The sequence below is a fragment of the Magnolia sinica genome, chromosome 1, assembly GCF_029962835.1.
Source record: "Magnolia sinica isolate HGM2019 chromosome 1, MsV1, whole genome shotgun sequence".
NCBI classification, from domain to species: domain Eukaryota; kingdom Viridiplantae; phylum Streptophyta; class Magnoliopsida; order Magnoliales; family Magnoliaceae; genus Magnolia; species Magnolia sinica.
Window position 1 is genome coordinate 133,198,653 of NC_080573.1, and position 12,317 is coordinate 133,210,969.

Here is a 12,317-nt window from a genome sequence, read left to right on the forward strand (position 1 = left end):
AACCTTTGTATGGAGAAAAAAATATAGAAAAACAATCTTCTTAGTGTTCATATTTTGTAAGCTAAATCCACACCGTTAACAAAAAAAAGAAAAAGAAAAAGAGTTAGATAATATCTTCAGATAGGCCATAACGCACAAACTAAATAGATTGTTAATTTTTTTTAGCCATTCATTTTTTGATATGGTGGGGCCCATTGGAGGAGTGAAATGGCCTGATTTTTTATTCTTAAAATATAAGTCACCTCATGGAAAGCTCAAATCTTACGTGTCACATTGTAACACATGCGCCCATGGGGAGCAGAGCCTCACCCAAGTCACTGGCCCTTATTGTGGGGCCTACCTTGATGCATGTGTTCTATATCCACGCTGTCCATCTTAATTATAGGGCACGGGCCAAAAAATGAAGCCAATCCAAATCTCATGTGGATCATCATATAGGTAATTGTGGTGATTGACTGTTAACAACTTTCAATTGGCTACAAAAGTTTTAGATGAAGTTGATATTTGGTTCTTCCCTTCGTCCATTTATCTGAACTAATTGACCTAATTGACAGGTTAGATGGCAAATAGACATTACATAATCATTATGGTGGGCCTTTACAAGCTTTTAACCGTAGGACCACAGATCTGTGTTGAGCCCACTGCAATATATTTATCCACTCCATCCATCCCTTCTCTCAGGCTATTTTAAGGTATGTGCCAGAAAATGAGGCAGATCAAACGCCTAATTGGACCACACTAGAGACGACTCTTGCATTTAATGCATCCTGAGTTTAGTATTTGGTGTGGTCCACTTGACCATTGGATCTATCTAATTAAAATGGTCTGAGAGAAGGGCTGGACAGCGTGGATAAACAGATACACCACGGTGGCCCAGATCGGCTCATCCTTTGCTAGAGACCGGCTGGGGAACGTACGCAATCCGCTTCCTTCCACCGGGGTAGGAAATTTTACAAGAAATTACCTCACAAATATAAAATTTATACTGTGATACTATTTTCAAAGAAGTTTTCACGTAACTACCTTACGGTATTATTATTATTACCGTTTCGCTTCCTTTACATTTGTTTTACAGCCGGTTGGATGGCATGTAAGCAAATGGCCCCACTGTTTGGATGGGTCCCACTGTAATATTTATTTAAAATTCACCCCGGCCACCAAGTGTGTCATCTCATGTTAGGCCAGGGCCCAAAAAATCAATCCCATCCCTAATTTCAGGTGAACCATATGATTGGAAATAGTGTGTCGGACAACAATCACCCTTCAAAATGTTTCCATTGGTATAGTCCACTTTAATCATGAATATGCCTAACTTTTAGGTCTCATGCCTAAACTTTTGTGTGTCATCTAATAGTTGAAGTGGATTTCATATAATCATCATGGTGGGTCCTGTAAAACTCAATGGTGGAAATGTCTCCCAACTATTTTCTTTGGTGTGGCCCACTTAAATCACAAGTCATTCTTATTTTTTTTAGTATTAGATCTAAACTATGATTTTGCATATGATGGTTGGAGTATATCTTACATAAACATCACAGCGGACCTCACCAAAAATCAAGTACAGGCTCTTATGGACAACATTACAGTATTATGTAAAAAAAGAGTTGAATGGAAGCCCTTTTGATTTTGACCAGGCTTATCGTGATGTTGATGTAAGATCCATCTAATTATTAGATATTTAGTATTATATTAGGCATAGAGGCAAAATATAGGCTAATATGTGATTTTGGTAGGTCACACCAGAGGAAACAATTGAAAGAGGGATGCCCACCCTTACTTTTACGAGGCTCACCGTGATAATTATATGAAATCTACTCCAATCCCTAGATTTAACTAAAACATTTCCGCCTATGTTCCAAAAATCATATCTATCCATGATTCAATGGGGACACATTAATGGAAACAATTTGGAGGGCAAGCATTGCTCTACACAATAGTTCCAATCATGCAGTCCACATAAATTACATATGGAGCTGATTTTTGGGCTCTAAGCCTAACTTGGGGTGACACACCTGATGGTTGGAAAGATTTTCCATAAACATCAAGGTGGGCCCCCCACTTGAGCCACCGACCCTTTTGCTCTCATAATAGTTGTGACGCAAAGGGTGGTTGTAGAGAATTTTTGAAAAAGTATGAAAGTGTAAATAGCATATTAATTAGGTAGGCTTTTTTAAATTTTCCTTCAAATAAATATTAACACAATATCAATAAAAAATAAATGAAGTTTTTGTTTCCCTACTATGAGAATCAACTAAAGCTGTACACGAACCGAGCTAGCTTGATTAACTCAACTCAACTTAGAACTTGACTTGAACTTGACTTGGTTCGATCCGATTCGACTTGGATTGGATTCACTTAGTATAAATATTTTGTATATATATTTATTTAAGTAAATAATATATATATATATATATATATATATATATATATATATATATATATATATATATAAATATGAAAGATTAGCTCAAGCTGGGCTAAGCTCGACTAGGTTTGACTTGTGTACAGCTCTAGACTCAACTAAAATCACCAGCACGCGTAGTCCCATTAGAGTCCACATGTATAAATAATCCACAAATAGGAACAATTCATGGGCGGGAGCTGCCATGCACTAGAAGTAGGGGTGCACATGGAACCAGTAGAAACGGTAAACCGGATCATAGCTGACCAAACCTCCGGTTCTGAAGTGCACCTTTCCAGTTTCAGTTTCAAAAATCAACGAACTAGTTAGTTCGGTTCAATTCTCTGTTTGGGGTTATGTAGAGCCAAATCAGACTGTGGGATCGAACTTGGAATCGAACCTGGAATTGGAATTGGACTATAGAACCAAACTTGGAACCGAACCTTGGACCATCCAATCAATAAATATTTTTAAAGAAAAAAAACCATAAAAAGTAATAACCAAAAATAAAAAAATAAAACCCTAATCTCTTAGGCACCTCATGCTGCCCAGCCCCCATTCTCATATCTCTCATGAGCTGAATTATAATACGATATCTAGACCATTCATCAAATGGATCACAACACGAATGGACATGGACTGGATTATCATAATAATAAATAAATAAAAACATGCATTTAGGCTGGATTACAAAAAGCCGAGAACTGTAGAACTGGACAGGTTTTTATGGTCAGGTTGCAATTCGGTTCTAGGGTGCAAACAGTCCGGCTCCATATCATATTTTCGTGGAACCATTAGGAATGGTTCTATACCGGTTTCACCTCATAACTAGACCAAACCGAACCGGCCCGTGTGCACCCCTAACTAGAAGGAAGAAATTTTATTAGCTAAACAGGTGCATTTGGATATAAGAAAAGAAAGCTTTTCAATGTACCAACAATTTGAAGGAATTTGAGGGTATTCAAATCTATTATTTATTTTGGTAGATCAGGGGGTATTCCAAATCCAAAGGATTTCAAATCCTCACTCTTTGTGAGTTTTGCAATCCCTCTCCTTAGTCTGGATTTCCAATCATCTCATTTTTTTTCTCTCACTTTTCAAGGCATGTGATCTGCATGTGTAACATACGTGTCACTGGTCTACTAATTTATTATTGGACACATGGGCTACATGATATCCAGAAACAATTAGATAATCAACTACATCACTAAAATTTCTTGAGTAAAATGATATGAGCAGTCTAGATATTTTAATGGGCTTATTTCAATCGTCATGTAAAACATTAAATACTTACGCTAATTAAGGATATTAAAGTTGATTTAATAATTAAATTCAAACTCTTATAATTATATTACATAATATAAGTGCATAACTACTTTTAGATAAGCGGGGATTCTGAACATAAGGATTTCCAATCCACGGAATTTCAAATTATGGAGATTTTTAATCTAAGTATTCTGAATTCAAGGTGCCAAGCGAGGCATTAGAGCCAATTCTACACTATATCGTCGAAATTTGAGATTAAGGGCTTGTTTGGATGCCTGTAACTTTTCTAAAATGTAACAAAGTTACAGGTGACTTTGTTATAGTTGGTGTTTGGGAGAGGAAAGTCACAAGTAACTTTCTCTCAACCTGTGACTTTCTTATAGGAGAAAGAGGTGAAAATGATAAGGCACTTGAGTCATTTTTCAAGTTACCCGTATCTTTGATACAGGTAACGGTTGGAAATTTTGAAATAAAATTTTGGAAAGAATCGCAGTTGCATTGAAGAAGCCTACCTATCTTCAAACAGAGTGAAGGCTGAACGGCCATTGAAGGCTGCAAGCGGCCATTGAAGTCTATCAGGATATGTTTCTCTCTCTCAAGTCTCATTCTCTCTCTCTCAGCCTCTGTTTCCCTATCTCAAGTCTCCTTCTCCCTCTCTCAGCCTCCATTTCCCTCTCTCAAGTCTCTTTCTCCCTCTCTCATCGAGCTTCAGCAAGGTTGAAAACCCATTTTCTCTCTTTCTATTGCGTTTTTCTTTTTAAAAAAATAAAATAAAATTTGCTTATGCGTTGACAGACGCAGCTTGGTGAGGAGGCGTGGATAATGGCTGATGATCTGTGGGGCCGACCATATTGTATTTGTTTTATCCATGCCGTTCATCCATTCTTTTGGATCGTTTAGGGCTTGATTCCAAAAACGAGGGATATCTAAATCTCAGGTGGACCACACCACCAAAAACAATAATGATTGAAAGTCCACTATTAAAAAACTCATAAGGCCCACTGTACTGTTTGTTTCACATCCAAGCTGTTGATTACATCATAAAGACCTGGATGAAGGGAACAAAACAAATATCAGTTTGATCAAAAACATTGGTGGCCCACCAAAAGTTTTTAATGGTGGGTGTTCAATCAACATTGTTTCCAGTGATGTGGTCCACCTGAAATTTTGATGTACCTTATTTTTGGGCTGATGACTTAAAATGATCTGGAATAATGGATAGATGGTGTGGATGAAACAAATACATCATAGTGGGCCCACATAACTCGTCAATAGCCCATGGACAATAGTCTACTAATGATGGTGCTATGTGGGCCCCACCATGATTTTATGTGATATATCCATGTCGTCCATCCATTTCTGGTTATTATTTTAGGTAGGTTTAACCATAAAATTTTAAGTAATTGAAATGCCATAGGTTACTTTAGGAGAAGCCCATGTTTGCAGGACCCATATAATGGGTTTTCCTTCTATGTGGCCCTTCCTTTTGTCAAGCTGCAGGTGTTGTGGCTGTTTGAGGTTGATGCAGTTTTTTTTTTTTTTTGCTTCCTGCTATGTGGGTCTTCCCTTTGTCAAGAAGGTACCCTGTGTATGGTCATAAAGCTATGTTTGTAAATAGCTATCCATAGTTTCTTTTTTTGGAAATAACACCTAAAACAAATGATAAAAAAGAAGAAGAAAGGACCTTTAAAAACCACAATATGTGTAAGACCTGTATTATAATAGCCCACGCCTACACTTTATGATATTGTCCGCTCTGGACACAGCCCGCACGGTTTTGTTCTTGGGGAACTCCCCCAAAAGGCCTCATACAATATAGGGTGACAACTCCACATATAACCACCACAACTTCAGACGACAATTCTGATGTGGGACAAAGTTTCACCTTCAGTGTGTGCACAGTAGCCTGCCAGCCATCTTGGGGCCCGCCCACGTGTGCCCGCCCATAGTAACGGGGCGTCACAATATAACCCACCGAGGGCAGAGCCGTCCTCAGCTCTGATACCATTTGTAATAGCCCACGCCCACACTGTATGATATTGTCCGCTCTGGGCACAGCCCGCACGGTTTTGTTCTTGGGGAACCTCCCCAAAAGGCTTCATACAGTATAGGGTGACAACTCCACATATAACCACCACAACTTCAGACGACACTTTCGATGTGGGATAAAGTTTCACCTTCATTGTGTGCACAGTAGCCTGCCAGCCATCTTGGGGCCCGCCCACATGTGCGCCCGCCCACATGTGACCACAATGACGGGGCGTCACATGTATCCTAGCTCGTACCGTTTTGTATGCCTCCGCGGTCCTCCCGGTTGAATTTCGGCCACCTGTGATCTGTTATCGGGGTTTGCGCGCGATCCTGAGTCGTGTCCTGTATATTAGAGTCGGCTCGACCCGAGACTTGTACCCTCGCGACCGCGCCGTCGTCGCGATTCTGATGCCGCGCCGAGGCGATACTCAGGCTAGGAGATGTGGGCCCGCGTTTAGTTCAAGAAAAACACCACGCATTGCAATTCCGAGAGAATATCTACGAAACATTACATCAATCCATCAATCAAGTACAAGTAACCCAACCCATCCCTCTCTTACACAACCTTACCTAAAGTCAACTTCCTCTTATAACAAAGTACACACCCATCACTCCCCATCACTCCATCACCTCTTACCCATCCCTTATCAATCCATCACCCCTCTCTCTCTCATTCCAACCAACACAAGGAGAGATCCAACGTCCAAACCCTCCAAGAGAGAGCTCGGTGTGGCCCACTTCTTACCCCCCTCAATCCTCACCATCCAACCCTTATATCATCATATCCACCATTGAAGGAGCTTCTTGGGAGCATTGGAGCACTAGGGAGGAAGAAGAAGGAAAGGTGGGTGTTCTAGAGTAGATCTTAACCTTTGATATTTGGGACAAGTGAGACCCATTTCATATATGTGTTGTGATTATATTAGGGGCCCATAGTGGCGGGGTCCCTCCACCGTCCGATCTCTCTCTCTCTCTCTCTCTCTCTCTCTCTCTCTCTCTCTCTCTTCCTGTTGATGGCCCACCTATCATGTTAAATTCTATCCACGATATCCATTCTGTTGGCCACCTTGCTGACCACCTACGACCCAACCATGGCTGCCCCGTATGGCCTGCATGACCGGCCGGTCATGCAGGGATGGTTGAAGTAGGGGTGCACATCGAACCGGTAGAACCGTGGAGCCAGACCGGAACCGACCAAATGGTCCGGTTTGGTCCGGTTCTAGAGTGTACCGGTTCCGGTTCTGGTTTCAAAATTCAAAGATCCGATTACATCGGTTCGGTTCTCGATATGAGGGTATGTAGAACTGAACCGAACCATGAACCGATCCGTAGAACCGAACCATGGATCCGAACCGTGGAACCGAACCTAGAACTGAACTTGAAACCGAACTAGGAACCCTTTGATTGTTTCCATATTTGACTCATGATTTATGGTTTACAATGCACTATTTGACTCATGATTTATGGTTTCCATATAAAGGTATTTTTGCACACCTTATACAATATCTAAACCATTCATCAAATGGATCACAACACGAATGGACATGGGTTAGATTATAAAATAAAATATGCAATTGAGCTAGATTATAAAAAAGCTTGGAACCGTGGAACCGATCCGGAACCGAACTGGTTTTAACAGTCCGGTTCCGGTTCGGTTCTAGGGTGCTAACGGTTCGGGAACCGTTAGGAACAGTTCGGTTCTTGTTTCACCCCAGAATCGGACCGAACCGCCCGTGTGCACACCTAGGTTGAAGGGATAAACAAATATCAGCTTGGTTGGTAGGTGGGTCCCACACGTGTGGACCCACCTTGGTAACGTGGAAGTGGATTGGCTGGTGTATCTCACCCCAGCTACGTAGCTGCTGTATGGGTGTCAGCACAGGATCATGGGTCCCACGTGAGGTATGTGGAATGCCCATACCGTCTAGGTCATAGGACCCACCTGACGTGGGATATCCAGCACCGTCCACACATGGGACGGTGGGACCCACCGTGTAGAGGATTGGCTGTTGTACGCATACACGTTGTTGTATTGACTAGCAGCAAGTTTTGTGGGTCCCTTTAATCCACACCGTTCGTCCTAGGCGTTCAGAGCCTCTGGATGTTGCCTTTTTTTAAAATTTTAATATTATATATAATTATATATATATATATATATATCATGATATAATATATAATAATATTATATTATATTATGGTGGCCCACGTGGGAACCACCTGAGTTATGTATTATATAATATATGTGTGTGTGTGTGTGTGTGTGTGTGTATCTTGGTGGGGCCACACCACGTGGGAGCCCACCTTGCTGTATCTATGCCCAGCCATCCATCTGGACGAGCTATGGAGACCCCCCACTGTGATGTAAGGGTGCCATCCACACCGTCCAGCAGGTGGGGTCCACCTTTGACGAATGTGTTGTATATCCACGCAGTCTATCAGGTGGACCACACTACAAAATCAGTGGAGATTGAATGCATACCATTGAAACCCTCTTGGGTGAACAAAAGTCTTAGATCTATATGATCTTTGTTTTTCATGTCAACCAGGTCCTTGTAACCTTATGAACAGACTCGATGGAAAATAGCGTTATGGTGGACCCTACCTTGATGATGTGTTGTGTTCCACACCGTCCGTCTACACAGTGTGTCGTGGAGCACGATATGATGTATGTATTTACAGCCATGCCATCCATCTATTCCCAGATGATGTGTATGGGGCCCACTTGGGACGTGCAGGGCCCACCTTAATGTGGTGTTTACGCAGCACGTTCGGTGAGGCCAAAAGTGATGTATGAGAGGCCCATTGTGATGCATTTTCGGCCCATTTGGTAAGGCTCATTGTGATGTACTTTCTGCCCATATGTCGTGGCCCATTGTGATATATTTCCAACCCATGTGTCGTAGCCCATTGTGATATATTTCCGGCCCATACGATTAGGCCCATGTGATGTATTTGAGGCCCAAGGGTAGGGCCTACCTGTTGTGTATTTGAGGCTCGTGTGATGAGGCCCATATGATGTATTTGAGGCCCAGGTGTAGGGCCCACCTATTATGTATTCGAGGCCCAATGTGATATATATGAGGCCCATATAGCGAGGCCTGATGTGATGTAGATATGGCCCTTGAGTGAGGCCCATCATGATTGTATGTGAGGCCATGGGCCCACTATATATTATGTTAGGCCCTATGTGGGCCGCTCCTTAGGAGCAATGATGGTTAAATGTCCACACTATGACCATCCCTTAGGCTTTGTTAGGCCCATTCTCACCGATTATCGAGGGTTGAGGCCGATTCCGATTGTCGAGGTCGATTGTTGAGGCCGATTCCGATTCTTTATTCCGATTGTTGAGGCCGATTCCAATTGTCGATACCGATTCCGATTGTTAAGGTCGATTATCGAGGTCGATTCCGATTGTCGAGGCCGATTCCGATTGTTTAGGCTGATTATCGAAGCCGATTCCGATTGTCAATACCGATTCCGATTGTCGAGGCTGATTCTGATTTGTCGAGGCCAATTGTTAAGGCCAATTCCAATTGTCGAGGCCGATTATGGTTATCAAAGCCGACTTCGATTATCGAGGCCGATTCCGATTCCGATCATCAAGGCCGATTCCGATTGTTGAGGCCGATTCCGATTATTGAGGCCAATCATCGAGGCCGATTCCGATTATTGAGCCTGATTTTGATTATTGAGGCTGATTCTGATTATCGAGGCCAATTCTGATTATTGAGGCCGATTCCGATTATCGGGGCTGATCCCAATTATCGAAGCCGATTTCGATTATTGAGGCCGATTCCAATTATCGAGGCCGATTCCGATTGTTGAGGCCGATCATCAAGGTCGATTCTGATTATCAAGGCCGATTCCGATTGTCGATGCCAAATATCGAGGCCGATTACCGAGGCCGATCGTCGAGGCCCAATATGAAGTATATACAACCCGTATTTGAGGCCCATTGTGATGTATATTCAGCTCGTGTTTAAGGCCCAATGTGATGTATATGAGGCCTATGTGATGAGGCCCATTGTGGTGCATTTGAGGGCCAGGCGATGGAGCCATTGTGATGTATATTAGGCCCATGTGAGAGGCTCATCGTGATGTGTATTAAGCTCTCGAGTGAGGCCCATGGTGTTGTATATTAGGCCCTTGTGTGAGGCCATGGGTCCATTATATGTTAGGCTTTATGTGGGCCATTACTTGGGGACAATTTTGGTTAAATGACCACATTGTCGAGGTCGATTGTTCATACCAGTTATTGATACCGATTATGAGTATGTGACAGCATAGCATCATGATACATGCACATACGCATCATCTGCATGTTTGTTATGAGATGTGGTTGACCATTGCATATGTCATTGGGCAGGTTGTTATGTAACTCCCTGATAGGCGGAGGTTATCTCACATGAGCGCATGATATGCGCAGGACTGATGCATGATTGGATTGTATGACTCATGCATCTTGCATTGTCTGTTGTGATTACTGTACGCCCTAGCGACATCAGGGTCGTAGCCTCCACAAGCATATCATGGATGGCCAGATGAGACACCGGAAATATGTTATAAGTATCGTGAAAATCTCTAAACCTTTTTAGTACCAGAGGACGCCCCGACGTCGAGACCGAGTAGATATATATGAACGCATGAGGGTCGTATACCAATAGGCCGCATCTCCCACTATGTCGTGGTCGGTTGGGAGGGGGTGTGACCTTACCTGCCTGAGGGAGTAGGCATAGTTACGCTGAGTCTGATCAGCTCTTAAATGAGTCCGCTATCAATGAGCCGGGCTGATATTGGTAGGCGGGTAGTGAGGTCTCTTCCACTTACCCAGTTGTATTGTGTGCTTAATGGGACGGCAAGTTGACGAAGAGTGTATTAGACCCCGGTGATGATCCCAGATGTACAATACTAATATGTGGATTTATTGAGTAGGTACTACATACTCATTCATTCTTTCACTATCCACTCGGGCTGGTAGTGCGCAACTACTTGTTACGTGTACCTTCGTAATGGCCAAGATTTTAGTTGGGACCCACGACTAACCTGAGATCAGGAGTTTACCACATTGAGTCTGACTATCCGAATTTAGGTATAGGACTGGTTTGGATAGAAGTCCCTTGTAGTGGACCCCGTAGCCTGCGATACTACGTACTATCATCCCGACTTTACACTCCAGCTTGGTCATTTCATTCGCATCACATATTGCATTACATCCGCAGGCATATGACATTTTAGATTGCTATGTTTTTGCACTTATATGGCTTAGACGGACTTAGTAAGATTTACATATTACATTGTACCCTTAACATCTGATATTTGGCTCTCTTTAACTCCTCATTTGCATAGCTGATTTGTATTGCGTACTCTGATATCATATGACTCATAGACTTGTCAGTATTTCTGCTCACTCTAATATTGTATGGCTCGTGGACTTATTAGTATCTCCGTTTACTTTGATATTACATGCTGAGCACCCATATATTGCTCACACACTTTCACCATCCTCTAAGTTTTCTATAAGCTTATGCACGATAAATGCGTGCAGGTGGCATTAGGTTGCAGCAGCGTGGATCTTGGAGCATGTAGCTGACTTCTGGAGCTTTGATATTTTATATATGTATTTCCCTTTCAACATTGTATTCAAATGATTATATTAGTGGATATATGATGATGATGTTGCCTTTGTAATTTGGGTATACTTGTGGTTATGCTTATTACGAGTTAAATGTATATTGACAAATCCTCCTTGTAGGATCCCGGGATTGGAATCTGGCGTATGGACGCTAAGAGCCGAGAATAGGGTACTACGGAGGCTGTCGGCACCGGATTCGCCATCAGAAATGTTGTGAGTCTGGTTTCCGAGTTTGGGGCGTGACAATATGAGTCCCACGTTTGAATCTTGAGCAGTGCAGTTGTAGGAAGATGGCCTAGATTGTGCTACAGATGGCCTGGACTGCATTATTTCAGTTCTTTTCATGACCCTTGCATCAGGTGGGACTGTGTTGCAGATGGCCTGGACTGCATTGTTTCAGTTCTTTTCATCAATAAATGTCAACCTTCATTTTCTCAAGCTATTCATTTTTGTAGGTTTCTCAAAATTTCTTTTTTTTTTTGGGAAAAATATTAATTGTACATATCAGTATCTCTGGTAAGATTTATTTATTTATTTATTTATTTTTAACTTACAGTTTTGACATTCATTGATGAAATCAACATTGTTAAGCGGAACTATTTCGATTATTGGAAGGGATGCTTGGCTTGTGGAAATTAGCCTCTACTATTTCTGAAAAGCGACTAGATATCTTCTTCTTCTTCTTTTCTTTTTGGTATCATAACAACAAGTTAGTCTTTCTCTTATCTTCTCTTTTTCTTTTTTTTCTATTAACTCCTTTTTCTTATTCTTTTTTCTTTGTTTGACCCAACAAGATAGCTGCATTGTAGTGACTGGATATTAAAAAATAACTAAAATTTTGAAAGACAACAGAACATCACAAAATGAGACATGCACATGGCTATGACAGCTAGCCCTGCACAGGAGATTCCCTTCCATGATTCACCACAGGGATCATCACCAGTCAATCTCCATCTACACAGAATTGTGTTACAGTAACAACTGAAA